This window comes from Bos indicus, chromosome 2, assembly GCF_029378745.1.
Source record: "Bos indicus isolate NIAB-ARS_2022 breed Sahiwal x Tharparkar chromosome 2, NIAB-ARS_B.indTharparkar_mat_pri_1.0, whole genome shotgun sequence".
NCBI classification, from domain to species: Eukaryota; Metazoa; Chordata; class Mammalia; order Artiodactyla; family Bovidae; genus Bos; species Bos indicus.
In genome coordinates this window covers 88,288,071-88,298,509 of record NC_091761.1, presented here as the reverse complement: position 1 = coordinate 88,298,509, position 10,439 = coordinate 88,288,071, and the positions used below count along the sequence as shown (strand labels likewise).

At 38.5% G+C, this 10,439-nt stretch overlaps 1 protein-coding gene across 3 annotated transcripts in view; it reads left to right on the top strand.

Annotated features, from left to right (window-relative positions):
• The window catches only part of FTCDNL1 (formiminotransferase cyclodeaminase N-terminal like), a 158,078-nt gene that overhangs the window by 71,376 nt on the left and 76,263 nt on the right, over nucleotides 1–10,439 (top strand). The window lies entirely within an intron of this gene.

The window sequence follows — 10,439 nt, the reverse complement described above, 5'->3', positions numbered from 1 at the left end:
TGACTCAATGCTTCTTAGCACTTAGAATCTTGTACTTAAAATTGCTTTTAGACTTCTTTAGACGCATATTTTTTAAAAATTGTGGTATAGTTGATTTGCAACACTATGTTAGTTTCAGGCGTACAGCAAAGTGGTTCAATTATACATATACATATATATATTCTTTGCCAGATTCTTTTCCATTATAGGTTATTATAAGATGTTGAATATAGTTCCCTGTGGTATATAGTAAATCCTTGTCATTTATCCATTTTGTATATAATAGCATGCAGTCCATGGGGTCGCTAAGAGTCGGACACGACTGAGTGACTTCACTTTCACTTTTCACTTGCATGCATTGGAGAAGGAAATGGCAACCCACTCCAGTGTTCTTGCCTGGAGAATCCCAGGGATGGGGGAGCCTGGTGGGCTGCCGTCTATGGGGTCGCACAGAGTCGGACACGACTGAAGCGACTTAGCAGCAGCAGCAGTTTATTTTCTGTAGGTGAATTTGTTTCTGTTTTGTAAATAAGTTCATTTGTAACAGTTTTTAGATTCCACATATAAGTGCTATCATATGATATTTGTCTTTCCCTATCTGACTTACTTCATTTAGTATGATAGACATAGATATTTAATCATATAAATATTACTCTTGCATAGATAAAATTGAATGTGTAAGTGGAATAAGTTAGTTGAAGTATTCCCCAAACTCCTGTCACATTCAGAGACTGGATTTCTGAGTCACTTTAAATTCATAGTGATTGATAGTCATATATGTTTTTATCACAAAATATCCTCTATGATACTAAGATGCAAAATATTTTAAAAGAATGCTTCACTCTTGTCTCTGAGATTTCCTCCCAAACCTCTGAGACCAGTTTACAAGTCTTGATAAACATACATGTGCTAAATATTGAATCATCATGTTGTACGTCTGAAGCTAAACTGTTATGTGAGCATATGCATGTGTGCATGCTCAGTTGTGTCCTACTATTTGCAACCCTATGGACTGTAGTCCAACAGGTTCCTCTGTTCATGGAATTTCCCAGGCAAGAATACTGGAGTGCGTTGTCAGTTCCTCCTCCAGGGGATTTTCCCCACCTGGGGATCAAACCCAAGTCTCCTGCATTGGCAGGCGGCTTCTTTACCACTGAGCCACTGGGGAAGCCCCTATATCAACTACATATCAGTTTAAAAAATGCATATGGTAGGGAGAAGAATGGCCCCCACAGATATCTGTATCCTAATCTCTGAAAGTTGTGACTAGATTACATGGCAAAAGTGAATCAGGGTTCCAGAAGGAATTAGCTTGCCAATCTGCCAACCTTAAAAATATTGAGATTATTCTTGATTATCATGTGTGTCCAACTTAATCACAAAGATGCTTAAATGCAAAAGAGGGAGACAAAACAGATATATATCTTTAGTCTTCTATTGCTGCTGGAGAATGTGCAATATGAGAACTTGACCCACCATCACCGGCCTTGAAGGTGGAGGAAGAAGGCCATGAGCCAATGAATCAGGGCTGTCTCTCAAGATTGGGAAAGGCCAGGAGCTTCCCCCAGAGCCTCCCTAAAGGAATGCAAGCCCTGCCAACACCCTGAATGTAGCCCATCGAGACGCATTTCAGGTTTCTTACCCCAGAGTGGTTAAGATAATAAAATTGTATTGTTTTAAGGCACTAAATTTGTGGATTTGTCTAGCAGCAATAGAAGATTAAATGTGCAAGTGATGATATTATCTCAAGACTGACCCCTGAATGACAGCATTTTGAGGACATGTTCTGATTTCAGAGACAGTGAAGTATAAAAAATATACACCTTGAAATTGATGAAATATGGGTATATTTATATTAAATAGATGTCCTAGGAAAAATCATCTTAGAAACTGTGACTGTGGACTTAGATGATCGTAGGATATCTTGAATCCCGTTAGACATCATTGTAATATCTGAGGTAATTGTGCCACTGCCTAATAAGAAAAAATATGGGAGGAAGTGGGATTCTATCAAGTTTAAAGGTCTTTAGGGCTAGGTGGGAGTATATGTCAATACCTTAAGAGCCAAAAAATAAAATTAATCAACTGACCTGGGCTAAGTGTAACCCTCTTTTAAAGTTCTGGAGACCCCTCCCGCACCCCCATTATATACTATAAACAATTCTGGAGGCAGCCCATTGTCCCAGACAAGGATTGTGACAATGGCGTGTGGTCATTACACTACCTCATAATCAGGGGTATGACACAAAATTCTTTAGGACAACATTACTGTTCTTTTGGTGAATGTATGTGTCCTATGTCACTACAGTCGTGTCTGACTCTTTGCAACCCTATGGACTGTAGCCCACAAGGCTCCTCTGTCCATGGGATTCTCCAAGCAAGAATACTGGAGTGGGTTGCCATTCCCTTCTACAGGGTATCTTCCTGACCCACGGATCAAACCTGGGTCTCTTACGCCTTCTGCATTGGCAGGTGGGTTCTTTACCACTAGCGCCACTTGCAAAGCCCATTTCTTTTTGGTGACTAAGCAGCATGAGATCCAGTCTTATGAACTGCTGCTAAAACTCTATAAAGATGTAATTTGAAATAATATCTATGGCTTATGAGTAAAAAGCACTACAATTTAAGAATCTGTAAGGTTTCAGAGATCCTTACAGAAGGAAAAGTGTTATATATATGATATATAACAATTCAGATCATTCCCATTTAAGATCTGTGAAAATACTTAAGAATATGCTCTAACCAGTAAGTGAAGCAGGATAGATAAGTCACGTTTGTTGCTGTTCAGTCAATCAATTGTGTCCGACTCTTTGCAACTCCATGCACTGCAGCACGCCAGGCTTCCCTGTCTTTCACTACCTCAGAGTTCGCTCAGATTCATGTGCATTGAGTTGATGATATGATCCAACACAAGTCAACCTCCCTATGTCAAGTTAGGGAAGATGAAAGAACAAGCAGTGGTGAGTAATAAATCTTGCCACTTCACCATATAGTTCAGTTTGGTTCAGTCGCTCAGTCGTGTCCAAGTCTTTGTGACCCCATGGACTGCAGCACGTCAGGCTTCCCTGTCCATCACCAACTCCCGGAGCTTATTCATACTCATGTCCATCGAGTCATCCAACCATCTCATCCTCTGTTGTCCCCTTCTCCTGCCTTCAGTCTTTCCCAGCATCAGGGTCTTTTCCATTGAGTCAGTTTTTTGCAACAGGTGGCCAAAGTATTGGAGCCTCAGCTTCAGCATCAGTCCTTCCAATGAATATTCAGGACTGATTTCCTTTAGGATCAACTGGTTGGATCTCCTTGCAGTCCAAGGGACTCTCAAGAGTCTTCTCCAACACCACAGTTCAAAAGCATCAATTCTTTGACACTCAGTTTTCTTTATAGTCCAATTCTCACATCCATACATGACCACTGGAAAAACCATAGACTTGACTATGTTTGTTGGACCTTTGTTGGCAAAGTAATGTCTGTTTTTTAGCATGCTATCTAAGTTGGTTATAGCTTTTTTTCCAAGGAGCAAGTGTCTTTTATTTTTTTATTTTTATTTTTTTTAAATTTTATTTTATTTTAAAATTTTACATAATTGTATTAGTTTTGCTAAATATCAAAATGAATCCGCCACAGGCATACATGTGTTCCCCATCCTGAACCCTCCTCCCTCCTCCCTCCCCACACCATCCCTCTGGGTCGTCCCAGTGCACCAGCCCCAAGCATCCAGTATCGTGCATCAAACCTGGACTGGCAACTCGTTTCTTACATGATATTCTACATGTTTCAATGTCACTCTCCCAAATCTTCCCACCCTCTCCCTCTCCCACAGAGTCCATAAGACTGTTCTATACATCAGTGTCTCTTTTGCTGTCTCGTACACCAGGTTATTGTTACCATCTTTCTAAATTCCATATATATGCGTTAGTATACTGTATTTATGTTTTTCCTTCTGGCTTACTTCACTCTGTATAATAGGCTCCAGTTTCATCCATCTCATTAGAACTGATTCAAATGTATTCTTTTTAATGGCTGAGTAATACTCCATTGTGTATATGTACCACTGCTTTCTTATCCATTCATCTGCTGATGGACATCTAGGTTGCTTCCATGTCCTGGCTATTATAAACAGTGCTGCGATGAACATTGGGGTACACGTGTCTCTTTCCCTTCTGGTTTCCTCAGTGTGTATGCCCAGCAGTGGGATTGCTGGATCATAAGGCAGTTCTATTTCCAGTTTTTTAAGGAATCTCCACACTGTTCTCCATAGTGGCTGTAGTAGTTTGCATTCCCACCAACAGTGTAAGAGGGTTCCCTTTTCTCCACACCCTCTCCAGCATTTATTGCTTGTAGACTTTTGGATCGCAGCCATTCTGACTGGTATGAAATGGTACCTCATAGTGGTTTTGATTTGCATTTCTCTGATAATGAGTGATGTTGAGCATCTTTTCATGTGTTTGTTAGCCATCTGTATGTCTTCTTTGGAGAAATGTTTATTTAGTTCTTTGGCCCATTTTTTGATTGGGTCATTTATTTTTCTGGAGTTGAGCTGTAAGAGTTGCTTGTATATTTTTGAGATTAGTTGTTTGTCAGTTGCTTCATTTGCTATTATTTTCTCCCATTCTGAAGGCTGTCTTTTCACCTTGCTAATAGTTTCCTTTGATGTGCAGAAGCTTTTAAGGTTAATTAGGTCCCATTTGTTTATTTTTGCTTTTATTTCCAATATTCTGGGAGGTGGGTCATAGAGGATCCTGCTGTGATGTATGTCAGAGAGTGTTTTGCCTATGTTCTCCTCTAGGAGTTTTATAGTTTCTGGTCTTACATTTAGATCTTTAATCCATTTTGAATTTATTTTTGTGTATAGTGTTAGAAAGTGGTCTAGTTTCATTCTTTTACAAGTGGTTGACCAGATTTCCCAGCACCACTTGTTAAAGAGATTGTCTTTAATCCATTGTATATTCTTGCCTCCTTTGTCAAAGATAAGGGGTCCATATGTGCGTGGATTTATCTCTGGGCTTTCTATTTTATTCCATTGATCTATATTTCTGTCTTTGTGCCAGTACCATACTGTCTTGATAACTGTGGCTTTGTAGTAGAGCCTGAAGTCAGGTAGGTTGATTCCTCCAGTTCCGTTCTTCTTTCTCAAGATCGCTTTGGCTATTCGAGGTTTTTTGTTTTTCCATACAAATTGTGAAATTATTTGTTCTAGCTCTGTGAAGAATACTGTTGGTAGCTTGATAGGGATTGCGTTGAATCTATAAATTGCTTTGGGTAGTATACTCATTTTCACTATATTGATTCTTCCAATCCATGAACTTGGTATATTTCTCCATCTATTAGTGTCCTCTTTGATTTCTTTCACCAGTGTTTTATAGTTTTCTATATATAGGTCTTTAGTTTCTTTAGGTAGATATATTCCTAAGTATTTTATTCTTTCTGTTGCAATGGTGAATGGAATTGTTTCCTTAATTTCTCTCTCTGTTTTCTCATTATTAGTGTATAGGAATGGAAGGGATTTCTGTGTGTTGATTTTATATCCTGTAACTTTACTATAGTCATTGATTATTTCTAGTAATTTTCTGGTGGACTCTTTAGGGTTTTCTATGTAGAGGATCATGTCATCTGCAAATAGTGAGAGTTTTACTTCTTCTTTTCCAATTTGGATTCCTTTTATTTCTTTTTCTGCTCTGATTGCTGTGGCCAAAACTTCCAAAACTATGTTGAATGGTAATGGTGAAAGTGGGCACCCTTGTCTTGTTCCTGACTTTAGAGGAAATGCTTTCAATTTTTCACCATTGAGGATAATGTTTGCTGTGGGTTTGTCATATATAGCTTTTATTATGTTGAGGTATGTTCCTTCTATTCCTGCTTTCTGGAGAGTTCTTATCATAAATGGATGTTGAATTTTGTCAAAGGCTTTCTCTGCATCTATTGAGATAATCATATGGTTTTTATTTTTCAATTTGTTAATGTGGTGTATTACATTGATTGATTTGCGGATATTGAAGAATCCTTGCATCCCTGGGATAAAGCCCACTTGATCATGGTGTATGATCTTTTTAATGTGTTGTTGGATTCTGATTGCTAGAATTTTGTTAAGGATTTTTGCATCTATGTTCATCAGTGATATTGGCCTGTAGTTTTCTTTTTTTGTGGGATCTTTGTCAGGTTTTGGTATTAGGGTGATGGTGGCCTCATAGAATGAGTTTGGAAGTTTACCTTCCTCTGCAATTTTTTGGAAGAGTTTGAGCAGGATAGGTGTCAGCTCTTCTCTAAATTTTTGGTAGAATTCAGCTGTGAAGCCGTCTGGACCGGGGCTTTTGTTTGCTGGAAGATTTTTGATTACAGTTTCAATTTCCATGCTTGTGATGGGTCTGTTAAGATTTTCTATTTCTTCCTGGTCGAGTTTTGGAAAGTTGTACTTTTCTAAGAATTTGTCCATTTCTTCCACGTTGTCCATTTTATTGGCATATAATTGTTGATAGTAGTCTCTTATGATCCTTTGTATTTCTGTGTTGTCTGTTGTGATCTCTCCATTTTCGTTTCTAATTTTGTTGATTTGATTTTTCTCCCTTTGTTTCTTGATGAGTCTGGCTAATGGTTTGTCAATTTTATTTATCCTTTCAAAGAACCAGCTTTTGGTTTTGTTGATTTTTGCTATGGTCTCTTTTGTTTCTTTTGCATTTATTTCTGCTCTAATTTTTAAGATTTCTTTCCTTCTACTAATCCTGGGGTTCTTCATTTCTTCCTTTTCTAGTTGCTTTAGGTGTAGAGTTAGGTTATTTATTTGACTTTTTTCTTGTTTCTTGAGGTGTGCCTGTATTGCTATGAACTTTCCCCTTAGGACTGCTTTTACCGTGTCCCACAGGTTTTGGGTTGTTGTGTTTTCATTTTCATTCGTTTCTATGCAAATTTTGATTTCTTTTTTGATTTCTTCTGTGATTTGTTGGTTATTCAGCAGCGTGTTGTTCAGCCTCCATATGTTGGAATTTTTAATAGTTTTTCTCCTGTAATTGAGATCTAATCTTTATGCATTGTGGTCAGAAAAAATGCTTGGGATGATTTCTATTTTTTTGAATTTACCAAGGCTAGCTTTATGGCCCAGGATGTGATCTATCCTGGAGAAGGTTCCATGTGCGCTTGAGAAAAACGTGAAATTCATTGTTTTGGGATGAAATGTCCTATAGATATCAATTAGGTCTAACTGGTCTATTGTATCATTTAAAGTTTGTGTTTCCTTGTTAATTTTCTGTTTAGTTGATCTATCCATAGGTGTAAGTGGGGTATTAAAGTCTCCCACTATTATTGTGTTATTGTTAATTTCTCCTTTCATACTTGTTAGCATTTGTCTTACGTACTGTGGTGCTCCCGTGTTGGGTGCATATATATTTATAATTGTTATATCTTCTTCTTGGATTGATCCTTTGATCATTATGTAGTGACCTTCTTTGTCTCTTTTCACAGCCTTTGTTTTAAAGTCTATTTTATCTGATATGAGTATTGCTACTCCTGCTTTGTTTTGGTCCCTATTTGCATGGAAAATCTTTTTCCAGCCCTTGACTTTCAGTCTGTATGTGTCCCCTGTTTTGAGGTGGGTCTCTTGTAGACAACATATGTAGGGGTCTTGTTTTTGTATCCATTCAGCCAGTCTTTGTCTTTTGGTTGGGGCATTCAACCCATTTACGTTTAAGGTAATTACTGATAAGTATGATCCCATTGCCATTTACTTTATTGTTTTGGGTTCGAGTTTATACACTGTTTTTGTGTTTCCTGTCTAGAGAATATCCTTTAGTATTTGTTGGAGAGCTGGTTTGGTGGTGCTGAATTCTCTCAGCTTTTGCTTGTCTGAAAAGCTTTTGATTTCTCCTTCATACTTGAATGAGATCCTTGCTGGGTACAATAATCTGGGCTGTAGGTTATTTTCTTTCATCATTTTAAGTATGTCTTGCCATTCCCTCCTGGCTTGAAGAGTTTCTATTGAAAGATCAGCTGTTATCCTTATGGGAATTCCCTTGTGTGTTATTTGTTGTTTTTCCCTTGCTGCTTTTAATATTTGTTCTTTGTGTTTGATCTTTGTTAATTTGATTAATATGTGTCTTGGGGTGTTTCTCCTTGGGTTTATCCTGTTTGGGACTCTCTGGGTTTCTTGGACTTGGGTGATTATTTCCTTCCCCATTTTAGGGAAGTTTTCCACTATTATCTCCTCAAGTATTTTCTCATGGTCTTTCTTTTTGTCTTCTTCTTCTGGAACCCCTATGATTCGAATGTTGTAGCGTTTAATATTGTCCTGGAGGTCTCTGAGATTGTCCTCATTTCTTTTAATTCGTTTTTCTTTTATCCTCTCTGATTCATTTATTTCTACTATTCTATCTTCTAATTCACTAATCCTATCTTCTGCCTCTGTTATTCTACTATTTGTTGCCTCCAGAGTGTTTTTAATTTCATTTATTGCATTATTCATTATATATTGACTCTTTTTTATTTCTTCTAGGTCCTTGTTAAACCTTTCTTTCATCTTCTCAATCCTTGTCTCCAGGCTATTTATCTGTGATTCCATTTTAGTTTCAAGATTTTGGATCAATTTCACTATCATTATTCGGAATTCTTTATCAGGTAGATTCCCTATCTCTTCCTCTTTTGTTTGGTTTGGTGGGCATTTATCCTGTTCCTTTATCTGCTGAGTATTCCTCTGTCTCTTCATCTTGTTTAAATTGCTGAGTTTGGGGTGTCCTTTCTGTATTCTGGCAGTTTGTGGAGTTCTCTTTATTGTGGCATTTCCTCACTGTGTGTGGGTTTGTACAGGTGGCTTGTCAAGGTTTCCTGGTTAGGGAAGCTTGTGTCGGTGTTCTGGTGGGTGGAGCTGTATTTCTTCTCTCTCCTTTCGAAGAGTTGGGTTGCTTTTCTGGGTGCCTGATGTCCTCTGCCGGCATTCAGAAGTTGTTTTGTGGAATTTACTCGACGTTTAAATGCTCTTTTGATGAATTTGTGGGGGAGAAAATGTTCTCCCCGTCCTACTCCTCCGCCATCTTGGAGCAAGTGTCTTTTAATTTCATGGCTGCAATCACCATCTGCAGTGATTTTGGAGCCTAAGAAAATAAAGTCTGTCACTGTTTCCATTGTTTCCCCATCTGTTTGCCATGAATTGATGGGACTGGATGCCATGATCTTAGTTTTTTGAATGTTGAGTTTTTTTTTAATTTAAATTTATTTATTTTAATTAGAGGCTGATTACTTTACAATATTATATTGGTTTTGCCATACATCAACATGAATCCGCCACGGGTGTACACGGTTTTAAGCCAGCTTTTTCACTCTCTTCTTTCATTTTCATCAAGAGGCTCTTTAGTTCCTCTTCGCTTTCTGCCATAAGAGTGGTGTCATATGCATATCTGAGGTTATTGATGTTTCTCCTGGCAATCTTGATTCCAGCTTGTGCTTCATCCAACCCGACATTTTGCATGATGTACTCTGCATATAAGTTAAATAAGCAGGGTGACAGTATACAGCCTTGACGTACTCCTTTCCCTATTTTGAACTAGTCTGCTGTTCCATGTCCAGTTCTAATTGTTGCTTCTTGACCTGCATACAGATTTCTCAAGAGGCAGGTCAGGTGTTCTGGTATTCCCATCTCTTTCAGAATTTTCCACAGTTTTTTGTGATCCACACAGTCAAAGGCTTTGGCATAGTCAATAAAGCAGAAGTAGATGTTTTTGGAAATCTCTTGCTTTTTTGATGATCCAATGGATGTTGGCAAGTTGGGAAATCCTAATTTTTAGCTTCAGATGAATAGCATTAAATATTCTTATTTTTGTTCAGATGAATATCAAATTTCTCTAGCATTTATAGTTAACTGGTTGCATGTCCTAACTATTCTCTGGCTGCAAGTCCCTCTTTAGTGATGGTGTAGATGCTGTTTTGCAGAACTCAGATCCTGCTTTCTAGAAGCCGTCTGTTGCCAGCTGCTGGCATAGTTGGCTGCTGATGACAGATGAATTTCTTCCAGGAATTGCCCCAGACAAAGGGAGATGCCTTGCCCAAATCACACTTCCTCCCTGGAAGGATCCTCTGTCACAACTGGTTGATGTGTGGTACAGAGCCCCAACTTCCTTGTCTCAATCTCAGCAACTCTGAGAGGGCTTCCCAGCTCCAATGGCTCCTGAAGGATTGGCTGAGGCCTCTATTGCAGCTGCATTGCCTTTAAATTCCCTCTGTCTAATTTTGCTCCCTTCACCCCTGATAAGTATCCTCAGTAAAACTCTTCTAGCAGGCAAATCCCAGAGTCTCTGAGTTTATTTCCCAAGCAGTACAATCTACAACTGGGATTTTGGAGCTGAATCACATGCTGCTAAAAGAAATCAATCCTGAATATTCCTTGGAAGGACTGATGCTGAAGCTGAAGTTCCAATACTTTGGCCACCTGATGGGAAGTGCTGACTCATTGGAAAAGACCCTGATGCTGGGAAAGATTGAGG